The sequence below is a fragment of the Lissotriton helveticus genome, chromosome 2_1 (genome assembly GCF_964261635.1).
Source record: "Lissotriton helveticus chromosome 2_1, aLisHel1.1, whole genome shotgun sequence".
In the NCBI taxonomy this organism is placed as follows: domain Eukaryota; kingdom Metazoa; phylum Chordata; class Amphibia; order Caudata; family Salamandridae; genus Lissotriton; species Lissotriton helveticus.
Genome location: NC_136059.1, coordinates 1,166,989,255 through 1,167,007,458, shown reverse-complemented (window position 1 = coordinate 1,167,007,458; position 18,204 = coordinate 1,166,989,255).

The following is an 18,204-nucleotide window of genomic DNA, read 5'->3' as shown; positions in this document are numbered from 1 at the left end:
AAAAAGGTATCTGTGGGAGACACCCACAAGTGTGATCAGGGTACCACCAGAAGAAAGAGGGGGAGAAAACTTTTTAAATCTGGAGTTGTCCAAAGGCCCCCAAAATAATTCCCAAGGGAGTAGTGGTAACCAATCACAGTCTGAGCCTAAATAGAAAGTGTTCTTTGATAAGCAAACTGGGAGGTTGTATCCCAATGCATAGAATGCTACAAGTATGGGCACTCCAGGGGTGACTCCAAATGTCCTAAGAAGGCACAGCCCTCTACTGGAGGTTAGACACCCGGGTTGGTGAGGGTAGGACTCAGGGAGGAGGTAGTCCCAGTTAGCTTTGGTGAGCAGACAGAGGTGAATCTAGTTTTCCTGGGGGATAAGGAGATGGTGCCAAACTCCCACATGCCTACCAATAATTCTAAGTATAGGCAATGGCTCACCATCCATGGGTAATGAGTGGAGTCACTGAGGGACTCAAGGGCCAGCATGACTACAGTGAGGTGCCAGCTGGTGTCTTCAGAGCAGATCCTTGTAACACATTCCACCAAGTCATAGTCACCCACAATCATGAGAGTCAACTACCAGTGGCTCTGGTTTCCTGTCAGTGAGGTGACCTCAGGTTCCCTAAAAGTAGCTGTGAGCCTCCCTGTAGAATGTCTGTTGGGCAATGGACTTGGACAACACTATCTGCAGGGAGGTAGAGCTCCGGTCACACATGGAGGCATAGGTATTGCCTCAATGGGTCTGTAGGACCACAAGGTCCATGGCTACACGGAACTGGAGTCAAGGGCATCTGGAGCCTAGAACAATGGCCCAGACAGCTGCCAAGAAGGAGAGGGACAAGGAGAGAGTGGAGTGGGGAGCAGAAAAACATCTCCTGAAGTACCAACGGTCAAGGTTAATGGGGCGCCGGAGAAGGATGTCTCTGAGCCAAGCAAGGAGGACATTGCCACCCTGAGTGACCTGCTTGAGATTGCTGGCTAGCAAGTTGAGGGTAGGTCCACCAGGGATAAATTCTGCAACTTGCAGAAAGAGTGCCCCACTCTAGAGAGCTTGAGGCAGCAAGCTGAGGCCCAGGCAGCAGGTAACATTGCTGGAGATTACCTGGTCTACTGGGAGAATGACCTCCTATAGACCGGAATGAGACAAAGCTTGTCCTTCTGGTACACACAATTTACGACAACAAATGGTGTTGTAAAAGGGTCTCATAATAGAAGGAGGTACCCTGTGACGAGGTGGATAGCTGGTGCGAGGGGCCTTGGCTAAACACCTGTCACTTAGTGTACAAAATAAAAGTCCAGTAAGGTGATTTACGACCTCGAGCACTGACAAAATTGCCACAAAAAAACAGGCAATGAAACATGTTGGCCCACGCTTAACTGGTCTGCAACATGCAGTTGTTGTTAACTTTGAGTAAGCTCACGAGTTCTGAATAAAATTGGCATTTGGTGTATGTAAGTCTTAACTCAAATTTAGCATTACAGGGTCTCTCTTTTTTCCTTTTTGTGATATATACAAACACTTTCTTCACCTTTATTGTTTGTACTGGACACTTTCTCTGTTTTCACAGGTGAGATAGCTGCCTATGATGAGAAACGTGGGCACAACTGGTGAGAACCAACCAGTAAGCTCCTCTGGTGTAGCGCACACGAGGTGCTATCTCGCCTATACACAATTTTCTGTTGTTTGTACATCTGTTTAAGTGGGGAGTTTATCAGGAGCGCAGTGACTGACAACCCAAAAGATTTTTTAGAAATCCAATATTTTATCTTGGGCTATAAGGATTGTGGACAATGGAGACATTTCTTGGGCATAATAAATTGAAGCCCATTCCCAATCCTATATACAAAAGTGGATTCAGCCCCTGTTGATCAGGAATTTTTGCTGTTTGGTACCTGCGACGGGAGTCAAGGGAATCTGGAGCCTGGAACAATGGCCCAGACAGCTGCCAAGAAGGAGAGGGGCAAGGTGAGAGTGGAGTGGGGAGCAGAAAACCCTCTCCTGAAGTACCCACAGTCAAGGTTAACAGGGCTCCTGAGAAGGATGTCTCTGAGCCAAGCAAGGAGGACATTGCCACCCTGGGTGTCCTGCGTGAGATTGCTGGCTGGCAAGTTGAGGGTAGGTCCACCAGGGATGAAATCTGCAATGTGCAGAAAGAGTACCACACTCTAGAGAGCTTGAGGCGGCAAGGTGAGGCCCAGGCAGCAGGTAACATCTCTTGAGATCACCTGGTCAACTGGGTGAATGACCTCCCATATAGCGAGCCTAAAGCTCCTTGCTCTGGTGATTCCCCAAAGAGGCAGTGTATGATAGAGGCACTAAATTCATGTCAGCGTACGTGAAGTCCATGTGAGATGAATGTGGGGTGACTTATAAGTTCTCCACATCCTATAAGTCCCAAACCAACAGTCTTTTAGTGAGAATCAACATGAACCTGAAGGGCATGATAATGGGCCCACCTGAGCCCATGAGGCATAAGTGGGAAGTCCTCCTTCCATTCCTTCTCTTTGCCTACAGGGAGGTGCCAAAGAAGGGAGTGTGGTTTACTCCCTTTGAACGCCTCTATGACCACCCTGTTACGGAACCTCTTAGTCTAGTGAGAGAAGGGCAGGAGCAAGCTCCCAGGAAATCCCCTCAGGATGTCGGCAGCTATATGCTGGCCCCCCGCAACTAGATGCATCGCTTCTGGAAGAAGGCAAAAAGCATCCTTGAGGTGAGCCTCTGTGGATCCAGTGGAACCGAGGCATCTCCTATGCTGCGCAGCACATCCTTGCACAGAACCAATGAATCTCCGCTGCAGCGGGGATTGAACTCATTGCATATACTCACATCACCACCGCAGATCACATCTCCTTTGGCACTGCCGCTGCACGACACATCCTCAGTGCAGGCCAGCGCATCTTTCGTCAACTGGAGCATCAACAATGACGATGAACTCTGCATTGCAGCTTCACAGTTCCACGGAACAGGCGCATCTCCCTGACTGCACAACGCATCTGTGACTCTGGACTTCACATCGCCGGCACTCAATCCTCAACATCGACACAACAGGACCTCACACCGCAGCTTCTCCGCATCTCGAAACCAATGCCTTGCTTCGACTACACGACCTATCACCGACGTGGATCCATGCAATACCCTGCAAACCAGGATTTTAGGTAATCTGTTCAGCAGGTCTAACTGGGTCTCTAGAGCCGGCCTGGGCTTCTTCGTGGTCAGCCTGAAATTGCGACCATTGTCCCGTTCCAGCATGACCATATAGCCACAGTTGGCGCTTTAGGCCTTTTGGCGCTATTTACTCTAGAAACTTTAAAAATCAATATCTCCGGTTCCTCTAATTGCATTTTTGTCTTTTTGATTGTTTAATATATTTAAAAAACCCTCTCTTTTTCTAATACTGTTGTGGGCTCCTTTTGTGGGGTATTTTCACCGTGTTACTGTTTGAAGTGTTGCACAAATACATTATACATTGCCTTTAAGTTAAGCCTGACTGCTCTGTGCCAAGCTACCAGTGAGGTGAGCACAGGTTAATTTTGGGTTTGCTTGTGCCTTACCCTTAAAAAGATTGAGGTTGCAACTTGACCAGGGCTCACACCCCAGTGACCAGCAACCTAACTTCTCACAGTAATTTTGTTCCCATTATGAGACCCGTAAGTGGTATAAGATAAATGTTATAGTTGATGTTTTAACATATGTTATTACAAATGTAGTATTGATGTGATAGGTCCCTGAGGAACATTTGTCCAATAGTTGCCTGTCACCATGACATTTAGGCCCCACCTCTATGATCGCCACCTACCACTTCACCCCATCTCTTCCAAACACAAGCTGGAGAGTTTCCAGTCTCCATGGTAAAAGCTTTCCATTTCCATTTCCAGCACGGGTTATAAATCAATAAATTGTTTTTTCTGTTTTTTTCTTTTCCATAATCTACTTGTAGTACACCGACTGTTTTACACATGCTTCTTTTCCCCGGTATTTGTTCCGGTGGTGAGTTTATTGCTGCTTTTTGATGGAAGTTGGAAAACCACTTTCACAGGGTTTATTTGATTTATTCAAGTTTTTGTGACACACTGATACCAAGATGAAAAAGCTATTTTAGAGTCATAGCATGAAACCGGTGCTACATCACAATGAAATGTGCGGCAGGAGAGGTGTGGAGGAAGGGAGAATAAAGGAATTAGGAGGAAATAGATCACACCGAGAAAAGAATGGAAACAAAAAAAAGTAGTTCATCAACAGTAACCTAAAATATGTTAATCAAAATGTAGGGGCCAAAGGCGCGTGTAAATTGCCCATCTGCTATAAAGTTGCACTTTTCTTTAAGTCCATTTACACTAGCTTTACAGAGAGTATGTTAAAACTCCTCTGCTTAAATGCAGGAACTGCTTTTTTTAAAACATATGTTTCGTAATCAAAATTAGAAAGTTGCATCATGGATAGTATTAGGTGAATTGGAAGGGAAAATGGCTAAAGAGAGAAAATTAAAAATATTCACCTGTGTGCCATTTCGTTCTGGTGTTAGATACCTTAATGTAAGGAGACACAGTTATGTGTAAAGAGACACAATTCCCCAATCGTGCCTTTGCATAAAATTCGATTTTTACATATCTATTTCAATTTTAGGATCTTCTCACGGGCTAGGTGCTGGATAGATATTATTTCTAGTCCAGTTAGTTGTGTATCACATATACGATTTCCTGTTGGGTTCTCATTTGCTTGATTTTGGATGTAAAATAACCAAAATGGCTGAGCCAACAAAAGTGACATCACATATCCTTAGACTCAAGATGACATCAGAAGGTCTAAGCAATCATATTCCATCATTATTGCAGGAAGTGAAAACTGTAGATTCTAAACTTTGCAATCAATCCTCTAATTGACGCCCATATGAATCATGTAGTAGTGAGCTATGATGCTGTGCAATTTGTTGAGATTGCAAACGAGTTATTAGAGTGCCCTGTATTTGTCGGTAGTTGTCCAGTGTGAGAGACAGAGGCTGATCTGTGACTATTCCAGGTCCTTCTGAAGTGTGAGATGTCTGATAGAATATTGTGTCAAAATTATTGAGGACCAAAATATAGAGAATGTAAGTGCAAATAGGTAAGTATAGATGTATTAATCTTAACTCCACATTTACGTACCTTGACGATATATGTATATATATATATATATACATATATATGCAGAAGACACTCTTTCCAGGAAAAGAGAAAGAAGCCACAACGGGGGAACTATATATATAGTATAGTAAAACCTTACTTTCTCATAGAAACTTACCTACATGATATATTTGTTTTTGATTTTGATTTTCTTGACACAATATTTTGTCCACACAAAATCTTTCCTCTATATTTTGTCCAATCACCGACCTGGATAATGATGTGTTCCATTCACAGTTTCCCTACAGATAGATTTTCACCATAAATGCACCTTCACATGCTGAAATGCCATCAGGGGGTCTGTGCCAGCTTCTGAGATCTTTGCTACTGTAGATGCCCCTTGTAATAGCTTTATCTAAGTTGTGTAGTCCCAGCCCTCTGGCATTAGAGAAGGGTGAGAAGGATCACATATAGAAAAAAATTGCTTTTGATGAGAGAAAACTGTCCAGAGACAAAAACAGAGTGAAGAGGTGAAAAACACTACCTGAAATTACAAAGAACATGCTGGGGCTGGAATAACACGACTGATGGAGAGAAGAATACCTGCCAACTTTCTGTAGCTGATACCAAAACTACAGGGCACTGCGACAAGCATATTTAAGGCAAAAGGGCAAGATCAGTTCATTGCAAGTAGTTGACATGAATTGTGCAGCTTAAGTGTGCAAGAGGCCTGTAGGATCCATGCGTTATCAGCTTGGCAGTGTAGAAGTATTCTGCTTTGAGAAGCAACCAAAAGGACATTTGGCCCACAAATTAAAAGACACATACTTTGTCATTTTACATAGTGCGAAATTGGCTGAAGGTATTAGCACACTTTACTTGAGTAGTTACACATTATTTAGGTATGAGAAGATCAGGCAATTCGCCTAGAATCACAGGATGTTGAGCCATAGTACGGATTCAAGGATAGGTCTCCAGTTTTCTGGTCTACAAGGTCCACATCTCTTCCTGGCTGACACATCAAACATTTAACCACTAACTGATGCTAACCATGTGGTTTAGATGGTGGTGTTTTCGTGCCTTAAGTAAATTGTGTTTGAAATTGTAAGTGATGAGGGTCATTGCCTCTCAAAGTAGTTTGGCATACAGAGATCAATAACGTTGTGTTTGCTATTTCGACTTTTAGTCTTCGGTCTGTAGCTTTAATGACCATTAAGCTAGAGAGAAATAGGTATAATGCTGGTTTGCATATATGTTAAAGTAAACATATCAGTTAGAAATGTAGCTGCTGTGGTACCATAAAAGTATGTTGGGCCCAGAGCTGCAGAACAGGAGCATGAGGTTGGGCAAGGTATTGTATGTTACTTAGTTTCTATTTTAGTTGGTTGTATTTTTTTATGTAAATGTTCATGGTTTGTGTATTCTGTGGAGATTGCCAATTATGGGTTCGTTGGACACCTTCTGTAGACATCCTGTGGTTGTGGTTCATGCGGCACAAGTTCTCCACAAGGGGATTTCAGTCCCAATGCACTTTTTTGATGTAAGTGGGAGAGTGTGAATTGTTATTCAGGGTTGTTCCATTAGGAGGGTGGGAACTTTGACCTACCTGCCTTAAACTTGTGAATGTTGAGTGTGTAGACTGTGTAGAAGATTATCTCTGGTGGTTCACAGTAGGTGTTCAAGTTTTGAGGCCCTCCTTCTAACCCATGTCAGCTATGGCAGAGTTGGTGTCTTTAGGCAATAATGGTTGTGCCCATTGCAAATGGCCAGGTTGGGGCACGTCAAAATCTTTCTAGTACAACGTTTGAAGATCATCTGTGTTTCATCTGGGGTGTAGTATTCTTGATCTAGGCTTAGTCCTAATGAAAGCATGTACACTTGAGTTTCTGTTTTCCTTTCTCCTTGTAGCTTGAACAGTTATATCTATGCTGCCTCACTCTTTCTGTTGTTCTTGGAGGCTACATTTCTGTGTTGTGGTGTCCAATTTTGTTTATTGTCAGAGTCCTTCTATACCTGTGACTTGTACCCATTTATTCCTGTCTCTATATTTTCCCTGACCTATCAGAGTCATCTCTGATGTTCCCTTTCCCCAAAACCCACATTCCCTCCTATTCTGTTCAAAAAGATTCCTTATCCTGGAGGCTTTATGTCTCAAGCTGCATTGGCAAGAAGGATGGACAGAGACAGAGAAACAAACAGAAAGACAGAAAGACAAGGTCAGGAGAGATACCCATGTAATCAGATAGACAGGTACACAGTTAACATGTAGAGATGTAGCTCAGTTATCTGAGAGAGCTGATACATACCTCTACTGTCTAGAATGAGCTTGATATCTTTAAGCTGAGGGAGGCGCTGATTTGCTAAAAAGTAAGAGCAGTAGCTTTACTGCCTGTGGCAAATAAGCCCTATCTATACTGAGTGTGTCCTTTGTGGGACAGTTCTGCTATCCGTTGCAGTTGGAAGGAAACTCAGCTGTCTGCACTAAACGAAGAATATGTTGGCAGAGCTCTCCTGTCTGTATTCATTTGGGGATTGCACTGCTATGATATGGGATTGGTAGCTCTGCGAGATTGGTCAGAGATAGCTTCAGCTGTCTGCAATGGCACATCAGTCAAGTGAATAAGTGAATGCTCTGTTATTAGTAGATGTAGGAGTTAGCTTTGCAGTTGCAGCAAGTGAGTGGTTGCTATCTTGACTGTGGCAAGTGAGGGGTAGCTCTTATATCTGTAACAGACAAGCCAAAGGTGAGGTGTCCGCAGATGATTTATTAGTCAGCTCAGCAAATAAATGGTAAGCCAGAAGATGATGGACAGCTCTGCTGTCTGCGGGAAGCAAGCAATAGCTGTTTGTATTGTGGAAAGTGAGGAATAGTTTGGCTGTGACAGGTGCAAAATAGCCCTACTGTCTGCAATGACCAAGGTCTAAGAACCTAATTACAAGTTTGGCGGTCCATCGGACCGCGAAATCCGCGGTGGATGTGCGGTGGCATTCGGGGACCACCGCACTGGTGGACTGACCGCCGTATTATGACTACTGTGGTCGGACCACCATAGGACTGCTGCAACCACCAGGGATCCACGATCCCTGGTGGTGGCACGGCTATCTGATATTGCTTGGCAGTGCGGGTGTGGCACCCCCAACCATATTACAAGTATCCTCACCCCTAGCGGCCTCAAGGCAGGGCGCACGACATGAATATGCTGGTCGTGAGGAAAGTAAGGGGGCTCTATAGGCCCCCTGTAGCCTCAGGGCCTGGGAATTCATGCAGGGGGCACACGTTGTACCCCTGTGTGCATGCACCCCAGTTCCTGCAAGTCATGGACTGCAAAGGAACTTGCTTTGGCGCTCCTTCGGTACTGCAGTTTAAAGGCTCCCACATGAGCCTTTGAACTGCACCACAGCAAAACCTCAGCAGCACCCGCCTGCCAGACCATGAAATGACTCGTAATCTGGCAGGCGGCAGTCAAGTAGGGCGGTGTCGGTGCAGGGGGCTGGTGTAGGGGCCCACTCCCACACCCCCAAAGTTGTAATGAGGCCCTAAGTCTCATGAGCAAGGTAAAGCTCTTCAGCCAGGAACATGTGGCCCTTTTCACCTTTGTATGGACCAGTGATAGTCTATCCCCACCCAAGGTGCAGTTGAATTTTTGTTAAAACCACTAACCCAGTTCTGGTGCTCTTAGGTGTCTGTCTAATCAGGCCCTAAGTCTCATGAGCAAGGTAAAGCTTTTCAGCCAGGAACATGTGGCCCTTTTCACCTTTGTATGGACCAGTGGTAGTCTATCCCCACCTAAGGTGCAGTTGAATTTTTGTTAAAACCACTAACCCAGTTCCGGTGCTCTTACTAGAAGTGTCTGTCTTGACGCATGCCTGACCCCACTCTCCAGTGGTCTTCAACCATGGCATGCCCCACCATAGCCCTAGTAACTACTTCAGATCTGGAGTGTGCAGCCCAGGAGAGAGGCTCTGTGGATCTTGCAAATGCTTGGTCTGTGGATCTCAAGAACGAAACACAGATCCTGTGAACATATTGGATCTCCGAGAAATGGTAGCAAACTTTTGCCATATTCAGCAGAGCTTACTACTAAAGCCGTGCCAACCTTCATGGCACTGCTTGCCTTATAAGGGATAAAAGATCCATGCTCTTGTGCACCTGCTACTCTGCTACAGATGCACAATCCTAATATTGTTTTAAAAATAATGTTGGACATAAATAGCATGTAAAAAATATCATAATGTCAACATTATTGTTTATCAGGCATGTATTATTTTTGAAGCATAATTGTATATATCATTTTTTATTATACTTTGATATTTTATTACTTTATGTCTTATGGTATTATTCTTGTAATGTTAATTATGTGTAACTAGTTTTTAATACCGTTTATTTTATTTTTGCTTTGTTAACATATTTTAAGAATTGCATTCTAATTTTCTTTATTTATTGTTGGGTATGTAGGGAAGTGGGGTAAGAAGATTTTTATATTTATTTTTAAATAGTTTTCAAAAGTGCATTTATTTTTTAGAATGTAACTTGTTATTAGAATATTAGTTATGTAAATTATTTATTTGTTTTAATTATTGATTAAAATAATGTAATGTATCATGATTTTTTTTAATATCATTAGTATCCATTTGTATTATTTTTTATTTATTGATTTTTTTTGTTTCTAGTATTATTTTGAAAAATCTCTGCAGGTTGTTCACTCTGTAGGGGAGTACGGTGGTGAGTGTTTTCATCATATATTATATCATTTATAATTCTTTATAAACAGTTATCTCTAAATTTAAATTAGTTAATTTGTTTAGTAATTATATCGATTTTTTTATTTCTAAATTAAATAAATAGATTTTTAAACACTGATAGTTACACTGTTTCCCTGCAGGTTTATTAGAGTAATAATTATGTGAATGAATTAATTGTTCTAATCAATTATGACGCCATGATGGCAGTTCCTGCCAATGTTAACAGATGTCGGCTATGCCATCCTTGATTTGGTGGGCAGAAAGCCCTCAGTATGGCAAGAGTAAAGTACTTCATAGAATCATCAGAACATAAAACAAGTAGAGGAACTTGACATACTCACTAACTTTAATATGTTATACTTTGATACTAACAAAACAGTGGAAGAACTCAAGTGTTAGCTGTATGATCTACCAGAAAATTGACCAAAACTAAACATTTAAAACAACAAATTTGAAGTGAATACCTCCTGTTTTTTTTAAGTAGAGTTTGAACATAATTATTCTGATATGCATGTAGTTTGCATACCAGGTTTGGTAGTTAAATCACCACAGGAAGAGATGGTCAGAAACTCTACTCACCGAGGGGCTTATTTATGAGACCCATGTGTCTCTTTTGCACCATAGAAAGTGTTAAATATGTGACCCAGAGCTCTCATAAAGATTTATGAAGCCATGCAAAGCCATCCTGCGTGGCTTTGAGTGGCCTCATAAATCAAGAGTAAGGCGACACAGTGTAAATCACTGCATTGCATGACTCTGTGCCCAGGAGACGTTCCATGGGCACTGTGCTGGGTTTTCCCACACAACTCCCATGGAGTTTGACGCTGCCCCAGATTTACAAAGTGAAGTAAACCTGGGGAAGCACCAAATCCGTACACCTCCTGGGGTGAGGCATATTGAGGAGAAATATGTTTATTTAGTTTCCTTTTTCCGTGAGAAAAAGACTTGTAGGATTGTTTTTGTGCAGGAAGGTGCCCCTTACTGCACAAAAAACAATCCTGCCTGCAGGAGACACCCTTGCACCATGTTTTCAAGGGTTCCTATATAAGAGCTAGCCTACCAAAATGGTGACAGCTTAGGCAGAAAAGACAGGAATGCACAGTATTGCTTAAATACAGTGCATTCCTGCTCATTCACTTTGGCGTAGGGCAGCGCAGCACAATTTATTTATTATTACATTTCTTAAGCGCTCAGCTACCCGTGGGTTTCCCGGCGCTGGGAGTAAAAAACAGTATGCCAAATGAGGGGGGAGTCGAATCAGTGAACTTACATATTAAAAAGCCAGGTCTTGATTCCCTTACGGAACGTAAGGAAGCACATTTCAGAACGCAGAGGGAGGGGTAAGGAGTTCCAGAGAGAGGGAGCCAGCAGAGAGAATGAGCGCCCTCCCATTTTTGCTCTCTTGATGCGTGGAATCCTGAACTTATTCTGGGTGGAAGACCTAAGTGTGCGCGGGGGAAGATATTGCTGCACCAGAATAGACAAGTAGGGAGGAGCTTTTCCGGTCATGATTTTATGCATGAAACATAATGCCTTAAATTTGACCCTGCTCTCGATCCGCAGCCAATGTAGGTTACGCATGTGAAAAGAGGCTGAGGATCTGGCGGGTAGTTTACAAATAAGGCGAACAGCCATATTTTGTACTACCTGGTACTTCTTAGTGACCTCCTTACAGGCACCCAGAAGTAAGATGTTACCATAGTCCAGGCGTGAGATGACAAGAGCCTGGACTACAGATTTCAAGGTGTCAGCAGGCAGCATCCACGAGATTTTCCTAAGCCACCTGATGATGGAGGTACAGGTGGCTGAGACTTTCACGACGTGCTGCCTGAAAGACAGTTGGTTGTCCAGGAGGACCCCCAGGTTACGGGCAGAAGGAGTTGGAGTGGGAAGAGGGCCCATCTCCGGCGGCCAATGTTGTGGGCCCCAGAGCGAGATGTCTGAGCCAAACAGAAGCAGTTCTGTTTTCTCCCCGTTTAGTTTTAATTTATGCTCCAACATCCATGCCGAGATCTGTTTGAGTCCAGCCTGAAGAGAGGAGAAAGGGAGGTGCTTGTTGGTGGAGAGAGAGTAGATGATTTGAGTGTCATCGGCGTAGGAATAAATAGAGAGACCTGCCTGTTCCGCCAGAAAAGCAAGAGGTCTCACATATAAATTAAAAAAGAGAGGACTGAGAATAGAACCTTGTGGAACACCGTGATTGGAGGGAAAGGTAGAAGAAACAGAAGTAGAGGAGAAGACTTGAAACGTGCGATTGGAGAGAAAGTTAGCGATCCAGGCCAGGGCAGCACCATCGACACCCACCTCTCTCAGGGTGGACAACAAGATGGGATGGGAGACAGTGTCGAATGCGGCACTCAAATCAAGCAAAATGAGTGCCACGGTCTCCCCGTTGTCCACTTTTTGCCTGATGGATTCTGACACACCAAGTAGAGTGGTTTCAGTCGAGAAGCCGGCCCTGAACCCGGATTGAGAACCATGAAGAAAGTTAGTGGTTTCCACGTGAGAATTAAGCAGAGAGTTAACATGTTTCTCCAGGATTTTAGAGAAGCATGAGAGTAACGAAATAGGGCGGAAATTAGATGGGTTGTTAGGGTCTAAGTTGGCCTTCTTTAATAGTGGGACCACCATAGCGTGCTTCCATTCGTTGGGTACAATAGCTTCAGAAAGGGAGGCATTCAAGACCTCCAAAATAATAAGAAGTAGAGAAGGGTCCAGAGAGCTCAAAATTTGAGGGGGCATAGGGTCAAGCGGAGACCCAGATTTTATGTCCTGTAAATACTTTTCTAGAAGAAAAGGGGAAATGGGATCCCAAGCAAGAAGTTGGGGAGGCGAGGAGGTGCGAAAGGCAGAAGTGACAAGTGGGGGAGAACATGCAGGTAAAACAACATGAGTGGGCACAGCAGGAGAGGAATTAAAGGTGTCATAGATCTTCTCGATCTTTTCGACAAAGAAATTGGCCAGAGCTTCACACTGGAGGGTATCAAGAATAGGGGCCTTGGGTACAGTAGATGCACCTGACAGCTCCTTCACGATTTTAAACAGGGCCTTAGGTCTATTCTGTGCCGCCAGGAGCGTGGAGTTCGTAAAGGAAGCTCTGGCACTATCACATGACGCGTGGTAGTTTTTAAGAGCGGCCTTATATTCCGCTTTCAGAGCATCATCATAATTGGAGCGCCATATGCGTTCCAATTTTTTGCATTGAGATTTTTCTAGGCGGAGAGCGTCAGTGAACCAGGGAGCAGGTGGATGAAGAATATGTAGTTTGTTCTTTTGCATTGAGAGACACGAATCTAAAGCATCAGTCAACCAACGTTTAACAGAAGGTAGCTCCTTGGTAGACAGATGAGTGGACAGTGGGGGCATGGAGTTAGTAAGATACAGATTAAGTTTGTCTGTATCAAGACGTTTCCAATTCCTGCTGTCTTTATGGGGGTAGGTGGGCATGGACGGGTTAGGGGAAGCCATTTCAATAGAAAAATTTACAATAAAATGGTCCGACCAGGGGACTTGCAATGAAGATTGATATGAGATGGTCGAAAGGTTAGAAATAATAGGGTCCAAAAGGTTGCCAGCCTTATGAGTGGGGTCAGAATTGTGGAGATGGAGATCTAAAGCTGCCAGGTCCTGTAACAGACGTGTGGAAATAGCACATGAAGCAGAATTAAAATGGATGTTGAGATCTCCAATAACCATAAAGTTATTGGATTGTGCCAGAAGTGGGGCAACAAGATCCGGGAGGGAGGAAGCCCAGTTGCTCGCTGCTCCAGGGGGGCGATAAATCAGCGTGCCGGTAAGAGTGAAGTGTGGGGTGAGTGATAGCTTAAAAAGACCAGCTTCGCAATTAGGGAATTCAAGATCTTCCCATTTACAGGAGAATTCTCTCCTGAAAATGATGGCAATTCCCCCGCCCTCTTTAAGAGGCCGGTTTCGCCCAACGTAGGTGTAATCATTGGGGAGAGCCATGGCGATGTCAGGGCCAGAGCTGTCATTTAACCATGTTTCCGTTAAAAACATGGCGGCTGGGCTAACTGTCTGTAGAAGATCGAAGATGTCTCTCTTATGTTTTGTGAGAGAGCGACAGTTAATACTGATAAATTTCAACAGGGGACCGGGATTCGGCAAAATAAAAGGGAAAGAGCTACACCGAGAGGCAGGGTTCCAAAAGGTAGAAGACATAGAGTCTATCTGCGAGGGAAAGGATTCCAGTGAGAGATTGCAGGAAGAACAAGAGATAGGGACATTGTGGCAGTTAAACACAAGGTGCGAAGTACATGGGGGGCCCCGTAACCGCAGTAAAGCAGTACGGGAATACGTGACACCGTTGGAAGCATCGGGACTGAGCCCTGGGCACGTACTGGCGCGGACGGGCGCAGACGGGCTTGACTTGTGCGCGACTTCGGCGCGAAGTCGGCGCTCCCGCTGCGCTCGTCCGCTGCGCTTCCTCCATTCCCCCATTAAGTACTAAGGGCGAGGGACCACTAGACCGCTCACCTGCAAGGACTAGCGCAGGGCGGAAGTGGTGTCAGCCTCCAGGAAGTGCGCACCTCGGACTGGTCCTCCGCAACAAACGGCACAAGCCGGGGCGGACCGGGACCACGAGGGCAATCAAGTGCAGGGAATGCGAGTATACAAAAGGTAAGAATGACCGTTTAAAAGTGATCAGTCCGGCGCGCTTTTAGAATCAGCCGCGGACTTAAGAGTGGATGTGCAAAATAGGCAAAGTTACAATTTCAACATAGATGCTTTTAAAATCAGCAAGGTACAGCTTAAAATAATATGTCAATACAGCATCCCACACACACACCGCCACCTGTACACTGAAATCGTTACTGGGGCTGGGAGCATAGGCGCCGATTTAAATATTGGAGCGGGCTCGGCACCACTAGACCGCTCACCTGCAAGGACTAGCGCAGGGCGGAAGTGGTGTCAGCCTCCAGGAAGTGCGCACCTCGGACTGGTCCTCCGCAACAAACGGCACAAGCTGGGGCGGACCGGGACCACGAGGGCAATCAAGTGCAGGGAATGCGAGTATACAAAAGGTAAGAATGACCGTTTAAAAGTGATCAGTCCGGCGCGCTTTTAGAATCAGCCGCGGACTTAAGAGTGGATGTGCAAAATAGGCAAAGTTACAATTTCAACATAGATGCTTTTAAAATCAGCAAGGTACAGCTTAAAATAATATGTCAATACACCATCCCACACACACACCGCCACCTGTACACTGAAATCGTTACTGGGGCTGGGAGCATAGGCGCCGATTTAAATATTGGAGCAGGCTCGGCACCACTAGAAAGCTCACCTGCAAGGACTAGCGCAGGGCGGAAGTGGTGTCAGCCTCCAGGAAGTGCGCACCTCGGACTGGTCCTCCGCAACAAACGGCACAAGCCGGGGCGGACCGGGACCACGAGGGCAATCAAGTGCAGGGAATGCGAGTATACAAAAGGTAAGAATGACCGTTTAAAAGTGATCAGTCCGGCGCGCTTTTAGAATCAGCCGCGGACTTAAGAGTGGATGTGCAAAATAGGCAAAGTTACAATTTCAACATAGATGCTTTTAAAATCAGCAAGGTACAGCTTAAAATAATATGTCAATACAGCATCCCACACACACACCGCCACCTGTACACTGAAATCGTTACTGGGGCTGGGAGCATAGGCGCCGATTTAAATATTGGAGCGGGCTCGGCACCACTAGACCGCTCACCTGCAAGGACTAGCGCAGGGCGGAAGTGGTGTCAGCCTCCAGGAAGTGCGCACCTCGGACTGGTCCTCCGCAACAAACGGCACAAGCCGGGGCGGACCGGGACCACGAGGGCAATCAAGTGCAGGGAATGCGAGTATACAAAAGGTAAGAATGACCGTTTAAAAGTGATCAGTCCGGCGCGCTTTTAGAATCAGCCGCGGACTTAAGAGTGGATGTGCAAAATAGGCAAAGTTACAATTTCAACATAGATGCTTTTAAAATCAGCAAGGTACAGCTTAAAATAATATGTCAATACAGCATCCCACACACACACCGCCACCTGTACACTGAAATGGTTGCAATGGTTTGCTGTGCTGCCCTATGTAAAAATGCCATTCATGAGTCCATGAGTGAATCTCGTATTCCTTAATTCCATATTAGAACAGAAACAACAAACAAAAGACTCTGTAACTATAGGATTAAATGAACTCTTGGCCTTCTAGGCATAACAGCCAATATGCCCCTGGTTCTTAACTTGCGCGCCACAGAATGCAGGAGGGGCGCCAGAAGTAGGGGTACAACAGGTGCTGCAGCACCCCCAGATGACTTGGAGTCATTTCAGCGGGAGACAGGATGATAAAGTAGAACCATTGAACAACTGCTTTCATTCGAAGAATGTAATGTGTGTTGAAAAAGTTAAATGCAAGGCATGCTTAAAAAGAGGACACTTTTGTTTACAAACTACATCTCGTACTTTCTTCATGCACATCTATGATTAAATAACATTTTTATAGTCTGAACATTTGACACTTGCCAGGATCAGTGGCCTGGTGAAAGCGGAAAGCATTTGACAAACGTTTCCTAGAATCCCCTGATGTGCAAAACATTTCCAATAATCCTATTTAAATAAATATCTTTTTACCTCTTATCGTTCAAGTGTGATGGAAGCAAATATTTTGAGAAAATATTAATCAATATGCTGCCATAAAAGCACACCTATATATAATTGCTGAGGATTCGTGAACGATACCAGTAGTAAGCCGGGAAATACAAGGGGGGGCCAATAGGCCCCCACGCAAGCATGGCGGGGCCCGGCCCCTCCCACACCCCGTCCCTTTCGGGGCCGCTTGCCCCGCCCCCTCGCCCCGGAAGTACTGGTGTGCTTCCGGGGCGAGGGGGCGGGGTCGCGGCGGTGAAAGGGTTAAAAGCCTGGGGAGCGCGGGAAGCGGCCTCTTTGTGCCCGCGCTCCCAGGCTCGCTCCTCGCCCCACCGTGGGGCCGTTTAATTTTCTCTTTGTTGTTTCAGGTACGACGCGCGGTGGAGCCCTAGCTGCGGAGAACAGTTTTTGGTACAGGACTGCGTTGTTACTGCCCCCGTCGCGCTGTGGAGCCCTAGCTGCGGAGGAAGGATCGGTAGAGGACTACTCGCGGCGAGCCCGGGGATCCTCAGGACGACGCATAACGGAGCCGGCACAGGGAGTGCGGTAACAGGGAGAGCGGCACAGGGAGAGCGGACACGAGGGAGCATCGGACCGTCGATCGTCAGGTGCAGCGCTGTGACACCGGAGCTGTGATCGTCGGTGACACCGGAGCACAAGGTATTTGTCGGGGCGGGCGGGCGGCCAGTCACCTACGAGCGGTGCCGGAAAGTTAGGTGGGCCCTCACCGGTAAGCCAGCAAGGGGCGCGAGCACGTGTAGTGTCTGCCGGCCAAATTGTGTTGAAAGCGCTGTGTAAACGCGCTCAAATTGAAACCTGTTAGCCTGCCGTCTGCATTGTCTCGTAAGCGCGGTTTAAACGGAGGGTAAACGCGCTCAAATTTTAACCTGCTTGTCTGCCGTCTGCATTGTTTGAAAGCGCTGTGTAAACGCGCTCGATTTGGTAAACGCGCTCGATTTTCTAACCTGCTTGGTGCCTTTTGGAGATCATTATTGAAGCGCCGTGTGATTGTGTATACTCGCATGACCTGCCTTGGGTGAAGCAAACTGTGGGTTTAGCGCGAGGCAAAGCCGGGACACGTGGGGCACAAGGTGGAGGGGAGACCAGTGAGCGTCTGGCTAGAGGGAGACGTTTTTTCACGGTTTGAGAACGTGCCTTTTAAGATAAAAACAGTGAAGGTGATTCACTCTGTCAATAGACAAAATTGAGTGGGTTTGTTAACTAGCAGATATATTGTAAGTTTATTAGAGAGCTATTCAACTGTTTAGTTGCATGCTAATGAATTGCAGGGGAAAGGAGGAGATACCCTTTCAGTGTGGAGGAAACGTCTCAATATTTAACAAATATTACAAGGAGCAAGATTTAAATTATTCGGGTGTTATTTAACTGTGGTAGTGGCATTTTACCGAGTTACATGTGAAGGAAGTATATACCTCTTTGAACTGCTGGGGGTTAAACAGGTAACTGCAAGTTTATTGTGTGTGACCAAAGAGGCACTTCTGAAGTATTTTGGGTTAACATTTCTCAATACAAAGTATCTTTAAGCGAAGCAGTTAAGATTGGTTGGGATGCTGACAGGGGTGTTCTGATTGCTTGTATTGCGTGCTTTACTAGGTGATAACGTACTTTCTCATTCCAGGGAAGCAAGCCTAGGACCTAGGTCCGCGTGATCCAGCTCGGGCACCTTCAACTGGGTCAGGTACGGAGCACGGTGTGCTCATCAATATGTCTCAAAGAAGTGGCCAT